At 46.6% G+C, this 14,242-nt stretch overlaps 1 protein-coding gene across 3 annotated transcripts in view; it reads right to left on the bottom strand.

The window, feature by feature from the left end:
- Positions 1-14,242, bottom strand: part of Afap1l1 (actin filament associated protein 1 like 1) — a 63,985-nt gene that overhangs the window by 44,543 nt on the left and 5,200 nt on the right. Inside the window, exon 1 of one of the 3 annotated variants that reach the window (XM_026384376.2) lies at positions 329-347. The exons of the other annotated variants lie outside the window; for them this stretch is intronic. The gene's annotated coding sequence lies outside the window, so the exon portion shown is untranslated. Of the gene's footprint in view, positions 1-328; positions 348-14,242 lie in introns of those variants that run through there. 3 annotated transcript variants of the gene reach the window in all.

The raw sequence follows: 14,242 nt of genomic DNA, 5'->3' as shown, positions 1-14,242 counted from the left end.
TGCAGTACAGCTGGAATGAAACCTTCAATCAAAAGACATTCATTGCAACCAGTAAGGGTGATCACACAGAAGCTCAGAACTATTTAAAAATTTCAAAGGTTATGAGTCTAATTCCCATGACAAAAGACAAATTAAGAATTAAACTTCTGCCAACCTCAGGTTGGGCTCATACAGGCTGGGCACCAGAGCTGAGCACCTTGACGCATGTCCTCATGCCCATGTACCTTTCAGACTCTGGAACTGACAAAAATGCTTGGTGACAGTGTGGAAGTTACAACTTTGTTAAATTCAAAGCAGCAGGGAGATATGCCATTTCCCTTTCCCCCACCTCACTGTTGGAGAAGCATCTTTCTAGAGGAGACAGAGACAACTCCATCCTTCTTTGTTTTCAGTCAGAGGAAATGCAGCTGGCCCAATTTTAAAATGGAAAATAAGAAGAGTTGTTGGACTGTGGTTTTATGAAAGGCCTACAATTTTTCTTTGGGTTTATTCAGATTTCCTTTCTTATTTCCATGCAGCAAAATAACCCAATTTACATCTCATAAAGGCTCCTGTTTGGAGAGAGAGAAACAGTGTTACTTTGAAAAATTTTGATTATGATTTTAGAGATAATTTTCTACATACTGTAATTTAACAAGCTGGCACAATAATAGCGTCTGATCCTTTAGAACTGCGGTGTGTGTGTGTGTGTGTGTGTGTGTGTGTGTGTGTTCCCCAAAGACTCCATATTGCTGAACTTGAATCCCTCCTCTGGGAATGGCTGCTGATTGATTCAGTGATTTATTTTGTCATTGATGAATTTTAATTCTAACACATAATTGGGAATAATGAGAAGTAACAGACATTGAGCAACCCCATCTACCTGAGTGTATATCCTGTTCCCCATTTTCTAGCTGTGGACACTGATAAATTGTCCCTGCCTCATGTACCTCACGGATGTCACTGGTGACCTGTGAGTCTTCTCAGTGGGAATGGGCCCTGATATACATGAAAGTGCTTAGAATGGTGTCCGATACCTGGTAGGCACTCAAGAAATGTTATTTATATTACTCTTCATTACTGTTCTGAGGCATATCCTACTTTAAGAGATTTACATGTGTTATTTATATCAATTAATTTGTACACCAAGGTGAGACAGCCCATTTTACAGGTGTGGGATCTGAGCACTGCAGAACAGGAGGGGAAGTTATGATGTCTCCTCCAGTTTCCCTCCAACATGCTGCTTCTGTCAGTGCCCAATTCAGGGTTCATTCTGCAGAGGCAGCAGCTCCACAGTAAGGCAGGTAGCAGTGCCTATTCTACTCATTGGCTCGGAAATCTCTCTTTCCCTGGCCCTTCTCTTCCAAGTTGCTGCAAGTCTACCCAGCTGGGAACACAGGGATGTCTCACTTCCTTCCTCTGAATTTACAAGAACTCTTCTTTGCATCCAAGGGAAGACCAGATAGCAGGCAGAACGTTGGAGGGGACTGCACTGGTTAGAACCCCACTGTTTATCACCCAAATACTTCCTGTTGTCCCAATGTGGATGGGGAAGATCATGGTGCATGCAGGATGGAAAAGAGTCAAAGCAAGCCCAGCTGCATACCCAGGGCCTGGTGCTCGATGCTTCCCAGGAGTTAAATATAGCCCCTATGAGAGGGAGGGCAAGGGGTGGTGAGGTCACCTTGGAAGGCTTTTGTGTGTGTTAATGAGAGCTATTGCAGGAAACTGAATATCCTTTTATGCTGAAAAGAATAGTAGGAGTTTGACTCCCCAGGATAGAAACAGAAACATCATAAGGAAGGGAGGTGGGAAGGACTAGTGGGAAGAACTTGGGTTCTAGCTCCTCCCCTTACTAGTGTGCCACTCTAAATCAGTTCCTTAACCACTCTGACCACCATCTTCCTCTTCATAAGAAGAGGTTTAGAAAACCCCTGCATGAGGGGGAAATGAGGAATGGCTGGGGGAGGGTTTGCACACCCAGGGCTTATTATTAGGGGTGGCAGACTCGCACAGTTCTCTCACCTCATGTTACTTTAGATCAGGGAGGTCACAAATGAATGGGAAAGCAGGTCTTGGGGGTGTTTTTGGTGACTTTATCCCCAGGAGGCAGGCTAGGGCGACAGGCTTGGGAAGTTCTGCATCTCCAATGCTCTTCCTAGCAGCAGCTCTGTCCCGGTACCTGTCACCCACCAGGAGGCTCTCCCTTGGGGCACCTCATTTCTAGCTCTGGGCCACCTGGGAAGCCCAGCCTCCTCTCCTTAAGTCATTTCCAGACCACACAGGAGGAGGTGGGGGCTAGCCACCGAGGAAATAACTTTTGGCTGGGGGACTGGGCTCTCCCAGAATTGTTCCTTTGTCTGCGGATTCCTCCCTGTTTAGCTCACAAAGGAAATGGTTCCAGGAGGAAGTGGAAAACCGTGACACACTGGCTCAGCTTTCCCCGCTGCAAGATGGCAGCTGCTTCCTTTTGGGCGGCCTGCACCATCTCCTTCACCAAGCCTGGGGAACCAGAGCAGTCCCAGGGGTGGTCTGGGATACCTGTCAATAAAAGCAGGTAGTAATTGCAAGCTCCTAAGTGATCATCAGATGTTGTACTAAGCATTTTGCATGAATTACCTCATTTAATTCTCTTAATGACCCCACAAGATACCTTCTGTTTTTACCTGCTATTTTTACACACAGACCAAGTGAAGTTCAAAGAGGCAGTCGTTTGTGTAAAGGCACACAGCAAGCAGATTGAGATTCTAAGCTAGCCTTAACTCCAGAGGTTCAGCTTCCAATTGCTGCAATATAATACCTTCTAGCCTTTTTTTTATTGAATACTTCCTATATGAAGATACTGTGCCTAGCATTTTCATTTCTTTTTAAAAATTCCTGGGTGTGGTGGGACATACTTGTAATCCCAGAGACTCGGGAGGCTGAGGCAGGAGGATTACAAATGCAAGGCCAACTTCATCAACTTAGTGAGACCCTAAGTAATATAAGGAGACCCTGTCTCAAAATAAAAGATAAAAATAAAAAAGCGCTGGGGATGTGGCTCAGTGGTAAAAGCCCTCTGGGTTCAATTCAAAACTAAAAATTTCTTTTTCTTTTTTTTTTTTTTTTTAACGGAACCTCTGGGTTCAGTACAAAAACCAACCAAAACAAAACAAAAAACACCCCCTCCAAAAAAAACCCCTAACTAAATAAAAATAAGGTCTCAGGTGGGCAAAATTGGACTTATCCCAATCTTTGCTTCACAGGAAACACTCATCAGAGGCCCGTGTGCCTTTCACTTTCATTTAGTTGCTGCAGAACTCATCATGCCCTTCTGTCCCTCATATGGAGTTTTGCTGCAACTGCTGTGCTCCTGAAAACGTGCATTTACAATTTAAGTTGTTAAATATACATTTAAAAATTTTAGTTGTGCCAAGCACGGTGGCACATGCCTATAATCCCAGCGGCTCTGAAGGCTGAGGCAGGAGGATCATGAGTTCAAAGCCAGCCTCAGCAACAGTGAGGCACTAAGTAACTCAGTGAGAGTGTGTTTCTAAATAAAATACAAAATAGGGCTGGGGGGTGTGGCTCAGTGGTCGAGTGCTCCTGAGTTCAATCCCCGGTACCAAAAAAAAAAAAAAAAAAAAATTTAGTTTTAAATATACATTAAATTTTTGTTGTTGTTGTTAAAATTTTGGTTGTTGTCTCCAAAAAGAGGACAATGCTATAGGTAATGTTTTTTGACTTTTTCTTTTAATATGCTGCAAAGATTGATTCATATTGCCACCTGTCCCTGTGTTCATTCCTCTGATTGTTGGATGTTACTCCATTGGGAGAAAATTTTCGGTGCCTAAAACTCTGTGCCTATGCCCTCATTTATTCTTTGCAACAGCCGTGTGTAGAAGGAACTCTTCCCTGTTACTGACAGAAAACTGAGGCCCAGAAAGGTTAACTCTGATGCTGCTTCTTTTTTTGCAGTGCTGGGAATTGAACCCAGGGCCTTGTGCACACTCTGCTCTGCCACTAAGCTCTATTCCCAGCCCTTCAGAGAGGTTAACTGTGGACTGGGTGGGGATATTTCTGGCCTCCACTGTGTACCATGTTTTGGGGTAGTGGAGAAAACATGGGCACTGGGGCCAGAATCCAGGGGCCCCAGCCCTGGCCACATGCTAACTGACCATGCAGCACTGGGCAGGTTGCTTCACATCTGGGACCCTCAGTTTCCTCAGCATCAGAGTGGGGGATCGAGACTGCCCGCTTACCTCTAGGCCTGTTGTGAGACCCAAGTCTGGCTGAGCCGGGTGATTTTAGAGCACCCTGCAGTTTTGTAAATCATCAACTGTGATTAATAGTAATTGTACCACTACTTGTCACCTCCAGCCTCCACTCCCAGCTGAACAACAGAAACTGCGGGACTCAGGGACAAGGCTGACCAGTACTCCATTCAGAAGGGTGCAAGATTAGGTGATAAGTCAGCTCACACAAGCCCTAGTGTGAAGGAACCAGAAGAGCTCTGCAGATGCCTGAGGGTGCGCTAATGGGAACCTAGCATGAATCTAGCTTCGTTCTGTTCCATAATCTTAAAAAATGCTATTGAGGCTGGGATTGTGGCTCAGCGGTAGAGCACTCACCTAGCATGGGCGGGGCCCGGGTTTGATCCTCAGCACCACATAAAAAAATAAAGGTATTGGGCTAGGGTTGTGGCTCAGCGGTAGAGCCCTCGCCTAGCACGTGTGAGGCCCTGGATTCAAGCCTCAGCACCACATAAAAATACTGTGTCCAACTATAACTAAAATATATATATATATTATATATAATATATATATATATTTTAGTATTGTGTTGTCTCCATCTACACCTAAAAAAATTTTTAAAATGCTATTATTATCATCATTGTTATGATTATTTAGTATTTCTGACAAAATTTTCATTTATGTCTGAGACACCAAAATCCCTGTGCTGTTTGTTCATGGTGTTTTCTCTGAATGAGCTATTTCCCAACTCTCACCTCCTACTAGCTATGTGACCTTAAGCAAGTTACTAAACTTCTCTGTGTCTGTATTCTCACCTGAAAAATGGAGATGTTAGAAACACTGTTGTGTGAAGTAGTGCATAAGGTGTTTAGAACAGTTCCTCATGCAAATCAAGCTATTATTATTATCTAAAACCCCTTTCACTCTCTACCTAGCACCCACTCATGCTCTTAGAGTTGGTTTAAATGCCACTTCCTCCAGGAGGCCGGTCCTGGATCCCTGAATAGGCCAGGTCACCCTGTTCAAGACTACAGAGGTGCTGACTCGCTTCTTCTTTAAACTATGAGGTTAGGAGGGCAGGGAAATTGCCTGACTTAGCAGGTACCGTTGTGGCCCAATGTCCAGCAGAGTAGTGGGTACGTGGCAGGTGCGCTGGGAAGAAACCAGCCACCAACCTTGAAGTCAGAGGAAGGGCCACAGCTAGGCAGTGCCTTAGGACAACTGTCTCTAAGAACAGAAAAGGTATGGGGATGGGGAAAGGAAGGTGGAGCAGATTTGCTCCCTGGAGCATGGGGTGCCCGGTGGCACCAGCTCCAGGACCACAGTATTTGGTTCAGTGTATGGAACTTCCTAGTCATCCCTACAAGGAAGAGAAATAGATGTCCTAAGAGGAATTGAGCTGGGGGGACAGCCCCTGGCTGGGAGGGAAGGCTGGTAATGTCAGTAGAGTGGGTAATTGGTACAATGAGAACAGGCGTGAAAACACCTAGAATCAAACCTTGGAATTGCCTCCTGCCACCCAGTGACTCCAGGCAGGTGATGCCACCTGATCAAGTCTCGGTTCTCACTGTGACAGATAATAAATAAGAGCACTTTCCTCAGAAGGTTGTGAGCAGAAAGGGAGAGTGTTCCGCAGGGTACGTGTCAATCATGTTGTAAAGATTTGTTTCTCTGGGTGCTGTTGCAATCAGTGACCAACAGGGGTTGGGCCAGGTGTTCTAGGCGAGGTGTGAAGGGTTCAGCGGATTGGCCACCTTAACTGTCCACCTAGTTTGGAAGTCTTCCCTCCCTTCCCCCTTCCTGCAAAACCTTTCAGTGCTGGATTTGGTTCTGGGCCAAGCCCTCAGGAATTCAGCCCATGGGGCTGCCTGGGGCAGGCATTGGGAGACTGCTGAGGTTGGTTCTTGCCTCTACAGTTGGGCTTGTGAGGTGCGAGAGAAAGGTCCTCTTCCATGGGGATGGAAGAACGACTCTGGATGAATGTCTCCTCTGCTTTTCGACTCCACTAACAATTCTGTACAATAACCTCTATCTGGCTTTTCCTTTCTAGTTTTCCTCACCGCCTCCCTTAAATGGGGTTTTGTTCTGTCGCTGGTCTTAAACTCCTGGGCTCAAGGGTCCTCCCACCTCAGCCTCCTAGTAGCTGTGACTACAGGTGCTTGCCCCAAAGCCTGGCTGATTAACTCTACTTGAAATTGGAGGGTTGAAACCTTTGCGTGGCTCTGCTCTTCAACATCAAGGTGAGCTAATCTTAGTCTAAGGATCTGCGTCAGCTCCTAAAGGGCCACTTCTGTCCAACCCCTACCCCATCCCCCTTTGCATTCTGATGTGAGCTCACTGCTTGCTGGCTTTAACAATGGCCCCCAATTGCAGCACATCATAATCTCTTCCTGCTCACAGCTGGTCAACAGCTACCTGAGGCCCGGATGTCAGCTTTCCTTTGTGATACTGGTGACAAAGAGGCTCACAGGCTCCCACTTCCTTATTCCCACTCTCTCTGTCATTCCATCTCTTCCCAGAGTGGCCAGGCAAGGAGCGAGAGAGTGAAATGCTGCAGAGATAACTTGGATTCCTCTCCAACTGATGAAGGAGCCAATCACTCACAAACATGTATTTCAAACATTCACTTTTTAAAAAGATCGAACACTTCTGAGAGCTTTCCCTGCCTGAATCCAGTCATCTCCCATGGGTAAATCAGAGATTGTTATCTCCATTTTTTGTATAGATTTAACTGAGACCCCGAGGGTTAAGTGCAGAGTGGAAGGAGCAGCGCCAGGATCCCCCCACCCCCTCTGCAACCGGAGACTGCAGCTGCAGCACTTGGTTCTGGGTCTGGCCTTATCTGCCTCTATTATTAGGCACCCATCACGGGCAGCCCAACCTCTAAGGACAGGGACACACCCAGTTGGGGACCTGGAGAATAGGCTCCACTCTTTGGAAGGATCTGGAGGTCTCATTTCCACCTTCCTCGGTGCTCCAGGCCTGCTGCCCTGTTTTGCTGCCCTGTGCACTCTCTGGACTTTTCTTTTGTCCTCTCCCCATTTTTTTCCCACCTAAAAGACCATCCCACAGTGTTCCTGAGGTTCTTGGCTACAAAGTGACCCTTGAGTCTTCTGGTTCTTTACATATTCTCTTTGATGGACACTCACCAGATCTGATCCAAGTCACTGGCACTGTGACCAAGTCTCATTTTCTCTGTTACCCTGGGAGATTTGGGGTGCAGGGACCCTGAGCTTACCCTCTGAGACCCCTCAAAGCTGCACCTGGTTGCTGGCTGGAGGTGAGGAAAAGCCATCAGTCTCCCTGACTTCCTGGCACAGTCCCAGAAGATCACTTTTCTTTTTGGTTCAAGTGGAGCTAAAAAAAATCGCCTTTGGTTTGCTATCAGCAGGATCGGCTCTCAGCACACCCTTCAACAAGAATGGGCAGGAAGGGTAAATATTTATTCTACAAATGAATAAATCCGATTCCATCTTCAAAAGCAAGCTTTGGTATAAATTACCATAATTTCTCCATTCTAAGATGCCAACTGATTGGAAGATGTTTTTATCTATTGAACAACATCTTTTGCAAAACAAGAAAAAGCAGATAAATATGTCAATTGTAAGATATGTTCTGAGTTATTAGAAAAAATGTGTCTTGTATCAATGAAATAAAAACATATATGGTTAATTTTGATTTTAATTTTCTTCTTTTGGCTCTGGTGTTCCTAGAAAAGAAGGTTCCCAACCCCTCACTCACTCAGGGTGATATATGGGCTGGTCATGTGTCCTGGCCAAGTTAGCCCCGAACACCTGCTGGGTCAGCAAGGGCACTTCATGGCCATTGATGGCTGCCCCATGCCCTGTGAAGTCAATAGATAGGCTTTTCTCCTAGCCGAGAATATGCTCTGCTGATAGACCACATTAGGGGTTCTGTGGAACACTCACTGAGAGGGGGGGATCCGTCAAGTGACCTGCTGCCCCTTGGGCCTTAGTTTCTCTAGTGATAAAATTAGGGACACAGGGTCAGATGAGTGGTTTTCAAGTGCTCTTCTGTGGAAACCTATGGGATGTGCAGAGCTTCCCTAAGGACCGCCAGGAGGAGGAGGGATGGGGTGGGTGGGCTCAGTGCTCACATTCCCACCTCACCTGGAGCAGTTCTATGTCTTCAGATTTTGTTTGTCAAAGGATTTGAAGGCTAAAATTAATTTGAAAAACACCATTAAATGGCATTCTGGAGTCCTTCCAACACTACTGTTGAACCCACTCTTGTGTGGTGAAGGCCAGGGCTTCATTTCTGTCTGGACACGCCCTCAGAACCCTCCCCATCTGCTGTGCACTCCTGATCTCTCCACTACTTACACCAGGCGCTGGCAAAAAAAAAAAAAAAAAAAATTCTTAAAGGTCCAGATAGTCATATTTTGCGGTCCACATATGGCCTCTGTTTCAACCACGCAACTCTGCTCTTATAGTGAAAAAATAGCCACAGACCATAAAGAATGAATGCACGTGGCTGCATGCCAATAAAACTTTCTTTACAGTAACAGATGGTGGGTGGGTATTATGTATGATTTCTGCACTATGATACTTTGACCTGACAGGTGAAGAAATTGAACCCCATGTAGGGGATTTGAGGAGTCAGGCTGGAACCCCTGTCTCCCAACATTGAGAGGGCTCCTCCACCCCACCCTGCTCATCTAGCAATGACTCTTGCTCTAAATTGAATCACGGGCATCTGAGGACTACACGGTAGAGGGGGACGATGCCCTGACACATGCTCCACTTTTCTCTCTCAGGAGATCAGTTTTCCTCTAGGTTCTTAGAGGGCTATAAAAAGCCCCTGAGCTTGCCTTCTGTGTGGCATGCTGTTGGTAAATTCCCCAGAGCTGGAATGACTGCAATGTGGTGCCACATTCTGCCCCTGCCACAGCCTGACAGCTGTGCCAAGAAGAATCACGCCTGGCCAGCTCTGTACCTCTGCCGCCCACTCTGGGCGTGACTGGGATTCCCCAGATGGAATTTGAGGTGGAGGATAAGCCCTGCCAGGCCCTCCTGGGTCAGTTTCTTCATCGATCCCAGGAGCATGAGAGGTTCTTGAGTTCTAAATTCCAGAACTCTTGAGGGCTACAGTGGGGGAGGCAAGTCATTCAACTTCACATGGGCTACTTGGCTGGACCCTTCCACTGATGGAGGGTGTTTCCTGGAATGGTTACGATTCCCTTCCCCTCCTCTTCTCAGAATCCTTCCTGTCCCTACCTTGAATTTTTCACTTAGTTCTGTGGCTTACCTAGCTAGTCTTTCATATAAAAACTAACCTGGGGGTGAGGGGCTTCAAGGTTCATGGAGAAGCAGTGGACAGCAATGGAGGCAGGCGGGGCTGGGTAAATAAATGGACTTTTCTAAGATCCAGTTTCTTAATCTGTAAAATGGGAATAATGACAGTATTTACTTCAGGATTTGAGTCATGGTGAATGCTCAGTGGAAGTAGCAATTTTTTTTTTTTTTTTTTTTGGTACTGGGGATTGAACCCAGGGATGCTTTAACCTCTGAGCCACATCCCCAGCCCTTTTTATATTTTATTTAAAGACAGGGTCATGTTGAGTTGCTTAGGGCCTCGCTAAATTGCTTTGAAATCGTGATCTTCCTGTCCTGGCCTCCTCCGCAGCCGCTGGGATTACGGGCATGCGCTACTGTTCCTTGCCTGTAAGTAGCATTTGGCTCTAAATGTTAAGTGTTTACTGTATGCTAGACACTAGAGGCATGATGCAGAAGACACCCCTAAACATCAGGATTCATATATACATAGAGGAAACATTTCAATAAGTACATTCATGTGGGAAGCCGTTCTCACACGTGACTGGGTACCTCCCTGACTGGGTGTGAGGCGCTCAGGCCAGCTGTGTCAAGTTCGAGGGCCTGTCCGTGTGGGGGTGTGCCTGACCACTGACCTGAAACCAATCACTGACCCTGACCTTGGAATTCTGTCCCCCTCGACCTTCATTGGATGGACTTTTCCCCTGAATTTTTTTGTTCCCCAATAAAAGCCCACTGTCTGGCGTGCTTCCTCCTCTCTCCTGCTGGTCTCTTGTGTAAACCTCGCTACCACCAGGTGGCTCGAGGCAGGAGCCGGGAGAAGCCATCTCTTAGCTGGGCAAGAAAAAGGTAAATTGAGTTTTATATGTCTTTATATTGATCTCACTAGTTAACTTCTATGTTTGGAACCTCTAGTATGAAGCTAGTGTGCTGGTTGTGTAGCAGACATTCAAATCTTCTAAAAACCCAGCCTGAGGAGGGGCCTGGGCAGAAGTGGGGATGTGGCAGGAAGTTCCCACAGGGGAGTGATGCTGAGCTGGTCTCTCCCAGGAAGGGGAGGGAGTACTGCAATCATCTTTCGGAACTCAGTTTTTGCATGGGTCCAATGGGGGAGACTGTTTCTGCTCTCCATTTCATTGCCAGGGTTGAGGAAAGTCACAGAAGCGAAACCCAGGGCTGAAAGTCTCCAGAAAAAGGACTGTGGTGGTCCATTCTTCTGATGATCCTCCCTGTCCCATGAGTTCCTTCTTCCCCATAGAAACCCCTAATAAAAGGCGGCTGAGAGCGTGTATGATTACCATGGAGAGAGGTGGCTCAGCATCTGCAGGAAATCCTCAGCACACCACTGAGGATGTCAAAATGCCTCTCCAAGTTCCAGGCTTTATGAAAGTGTTAAGTGAGCGGCCAAACCAGGGCTAGGAGTGAAATTTTGGCTTCCATGTCCAGACCCATTTCCACTCTGGCACTTGTGCTGGGATATTTATTGAGGGTCAGAGTTCACATAACCTGAGAGTCCCTGGCAAAGGCCAGGGGGTGAGTGAGGAAGGAGAAGCTTGAGGGGAACAGTGCATCTCAGGAGGTCCATTCTGCACAAATATTTTTTTTTTTGGGGGGAAACATAAGGGGAATTTTAATATAATGGGCTTTAATAAAACATTTTGCATGACTTTTTAAAGAAAATGAGACATTTCGAGCTTTCAGAGAGGCTACTTTGAGTAACAGACCCAGATTCTCGAGTTGAAAAGTATGAAAGGAGGAACTAGAATAGGCAACAAGGGATCCTGGAAGTGTTTGAGCTGGGTTAAGGATGGTGGTAAAAGTAGTGTAAGGACAGAGGCTGTCACCCTGTGAGAACAACAGAATCACCTATGGTTTTGCAACAAAGGCAGACTTCTCAATCTCAACCCAGACCCACTGATCAGATCTCAGGTATTTCTTCAGGTGGCTCTACAGGGCATGATACTGAGGCCAGCTGGATTTGAGAACCACTTCTTCAGACAAATAGGGAATGGTCCTTAAGGCAGGCTGGAGAAGGCAAGAGTGGAAACAGGAAGCTCCTGCAGGAGGCAACAGGATATAGGAAGCCATCCAAGATCCATCTCCCAATAATAGTCAACAGGATTTGGGATTTAATTGTATAAAGGCAAAGGAAGTGATGGGTAGTGAGAAAGTCCTACATTTTCTGTCTGTATGTTGGAAATCATTGAAATGGAGAATCCTGGGATAGAAAATGGCCACATCCAACTTCCACTCTGTGAACTGTATACTCTCAGTGTCATTTATCCATCATCTTGATGGACACTTCTTGAGCAGGTATTATGTGCTACCTATGGTACCGGGTGCTGGGAAAAGGGATGCAAACCAGAAAAGAGGAGCCCTGTCCTCACAGAGTCCCCATCAACAGCTAACTCAGGCCCACAGTCAACCGGAACTGTGAAAATGACAACCAATGAAGCACCGGGGGCTCTGAGCACCTGCAACAGGGAGTGTAGCATGGGACATTAGAAAAATGCGCCCTTGAGGAAGAAATGTTTTCGCAGAGAGTTAGGATTAGCAGGGGTGGCCCAGGTGAAGGCACAAAGTATTGAAGGCTGGAAGGACAAAGTCCAGTATGAGGACAGCACACAGCAAGAGGCAGGCAGGGCCAAGGGAGCAGAGAGCAGATGGTGCAGGCCTGGAGGGCCACCACAAGGGCTGTCACTTATATCTTACAAACAGTGACAACTGAAGGGTTGAAGCCTGATCCGATCGATAGTTTTAAATAACTAAATAACTTAATTGCATTAGACTTTCTTCTTCCCAAATTCCATCCTTAAGCACAAATCATCACAAATCCCTTAAAAACTATGATACAGTCTGCATCTAAATAAAAGGGGAATGCTTGAGGGAGCATGTACCCTCCTAGAAGGCCTGTTGTCTACTGTGAAAACTTTTGATTATTAAGTGACAGGAGTCCTTAATCTACATATTCATGTGGGTTCCCTGGGAGCCATTCTGTGGCTTCCCTGATCCAGGGTCACTCATGCTCTGCTTCCTTATGTCCTTGGGCAGCTCGGAGTCTATCTTTTCATTAGTGTACTTCTCCTAGATTAAACCCAAATCAACTCCCATTTAAGCTCTTGTAGGGCCTTCTGGGAAGCCTGTCTATTATCACTCCTACAGGACTGCTACTTGGAAACTGCACCCCTGTCCCACCTTCAAATTTGATCTTATTCACAAACACCCCCATTTCCTTCCATAGCTCCTCACGAGGCTGTGTTGTTAACAGAAAAAGAGAAACAGGAAGGGTCGTCTGATGTGGTGGTGAACAAGATAAGTTCAAAATTGGGTCACTGTGAGGTTGCGCTGACCTCTGAGTGGAAATGTACCACAGGCAGGAGGTGATGTAGGAAAGAAGCCCAATCGTGGCTGATAACGGGCATCTAGACTTACCCTTCCATGGGCTTGGTTCTCTGCAGGAGAGAGACGAGAGAGGGCTGAGCTGGTGGGAGCAACGGGGGAGAAGGCCAAGAGCATCACAGGAGAGAGAATAAGAAGATAGAGACAGAGCAAGTGAGAAGGTACAGCAAGAGGGAGAAGATGGGAATTAACAGCTGGTGATCTGCTGCTGTGGGCCAGGTACTGGGTGCTCAGCAGATATCACCGCATGCTAGTCTCCCCATTTTGGGTGTCATTCCTCCTACTTTATGATCTGAGGGAACCACTTAGTTATCCATCTTGCCTTAGAGCAGGAGAGGCCCAAAGGCTCTGAGCAGCTGTAACAGTGGGATCAGGTGGAAAGAAAGCCTGCTTCAGGAGAAAAAGTTTCCTGGGGGGATGGAGAGGTGGCTGTTTAACCTGGACTTATTTGACTCCAAAACCTGCGCAAAATAAGAGTGTATCCGAAAGGAGACGGAGCTACAGAGAAGTCCTGGAGATGGGATGTGGAAGAGGTGAAAGATGACACTTTGGTCCAGTACAAGAGGAAGAAGCCACGTGTGACCCTTCGGAGGGGCTTTCAGCCCAGGGTGTGATTGGAAGTGAGGCTGCAGGAGGTGCAGAGAGGTGTGGGAAGGAACAGGAGACTGCCAATGCCCAACATTTATTTGAGAAGTTTGGCCTGGAAAGGAAGGAAGACAGTGTTTAGGGGCCGGGGTGGTGTGTGTGTGTAAGGGAGGAGGGTATAAATGGCTTCACTTTTTTGTTCAGTTGAATTTTTTTTTTTTTTTTTTTTTTTTTTTTTAAGTAAGAAGGGTATGAGAAGCTGGGGTGTGAGATGGCATCCAAAAGCAGGATTGTTTTTCTGGACCAAAAATGAGAATAGAGTAATGATAGGTTCTTGGCAGAGGGTGGGGAGGGAGGAACTTACTTGGCAAGTGGCTCACCCATGTGAAAAGGGGGGTTTGAAACTGATATTAGAGGGAGAGGCGGAAAAAACCCTGACTAAAAGAGAAGCCAAACACCACAAGGGTCAATGGTGACAAGGAAATGGATGCAGGGCCTAGTGACCAGCAGAGGCCTCTAATAGGGAGAGGAGTAAGGCTAAGTATTATGCCCCCACGGGACTCCTTATGCCTACTGCAGCATGCTGGTAACATCTGAGTGCTAGCCTATTTGCATTACTTTCTCATGGCATACCTGATGAAGATACTGAAGATCAGAGAAGTCAGATCTGTCCTAGATCAGATAGTTAGAAAACTGTAATCAAAACTGAAGCCCAGCTGGGTATGGTGGCAGCTCGGGAGGCTGAGGCAGGAG

The sequence above is a fragment of the Urocitellus parryii genome, chromosome 1 (genome assembly GCF_045843805.1).
Source record: "Urocitellus parryii isolate mUroPar1 chromosome 1, mUroPar1.hap1, whole genome shotgun sequence".
In the NCBI taxonomy this organism is placed as follows: Eukaryota; Metazoa; Chordata; class Mammalia; order Rodentia; family Sciuridae; genus Urocitellus; species Urocitellus parryii.
The sequence above is the reverse complement of the archived record's forward strand: the minus strand, read 5'-3'. Positions and strand labels throughout refer to the sequence as shown.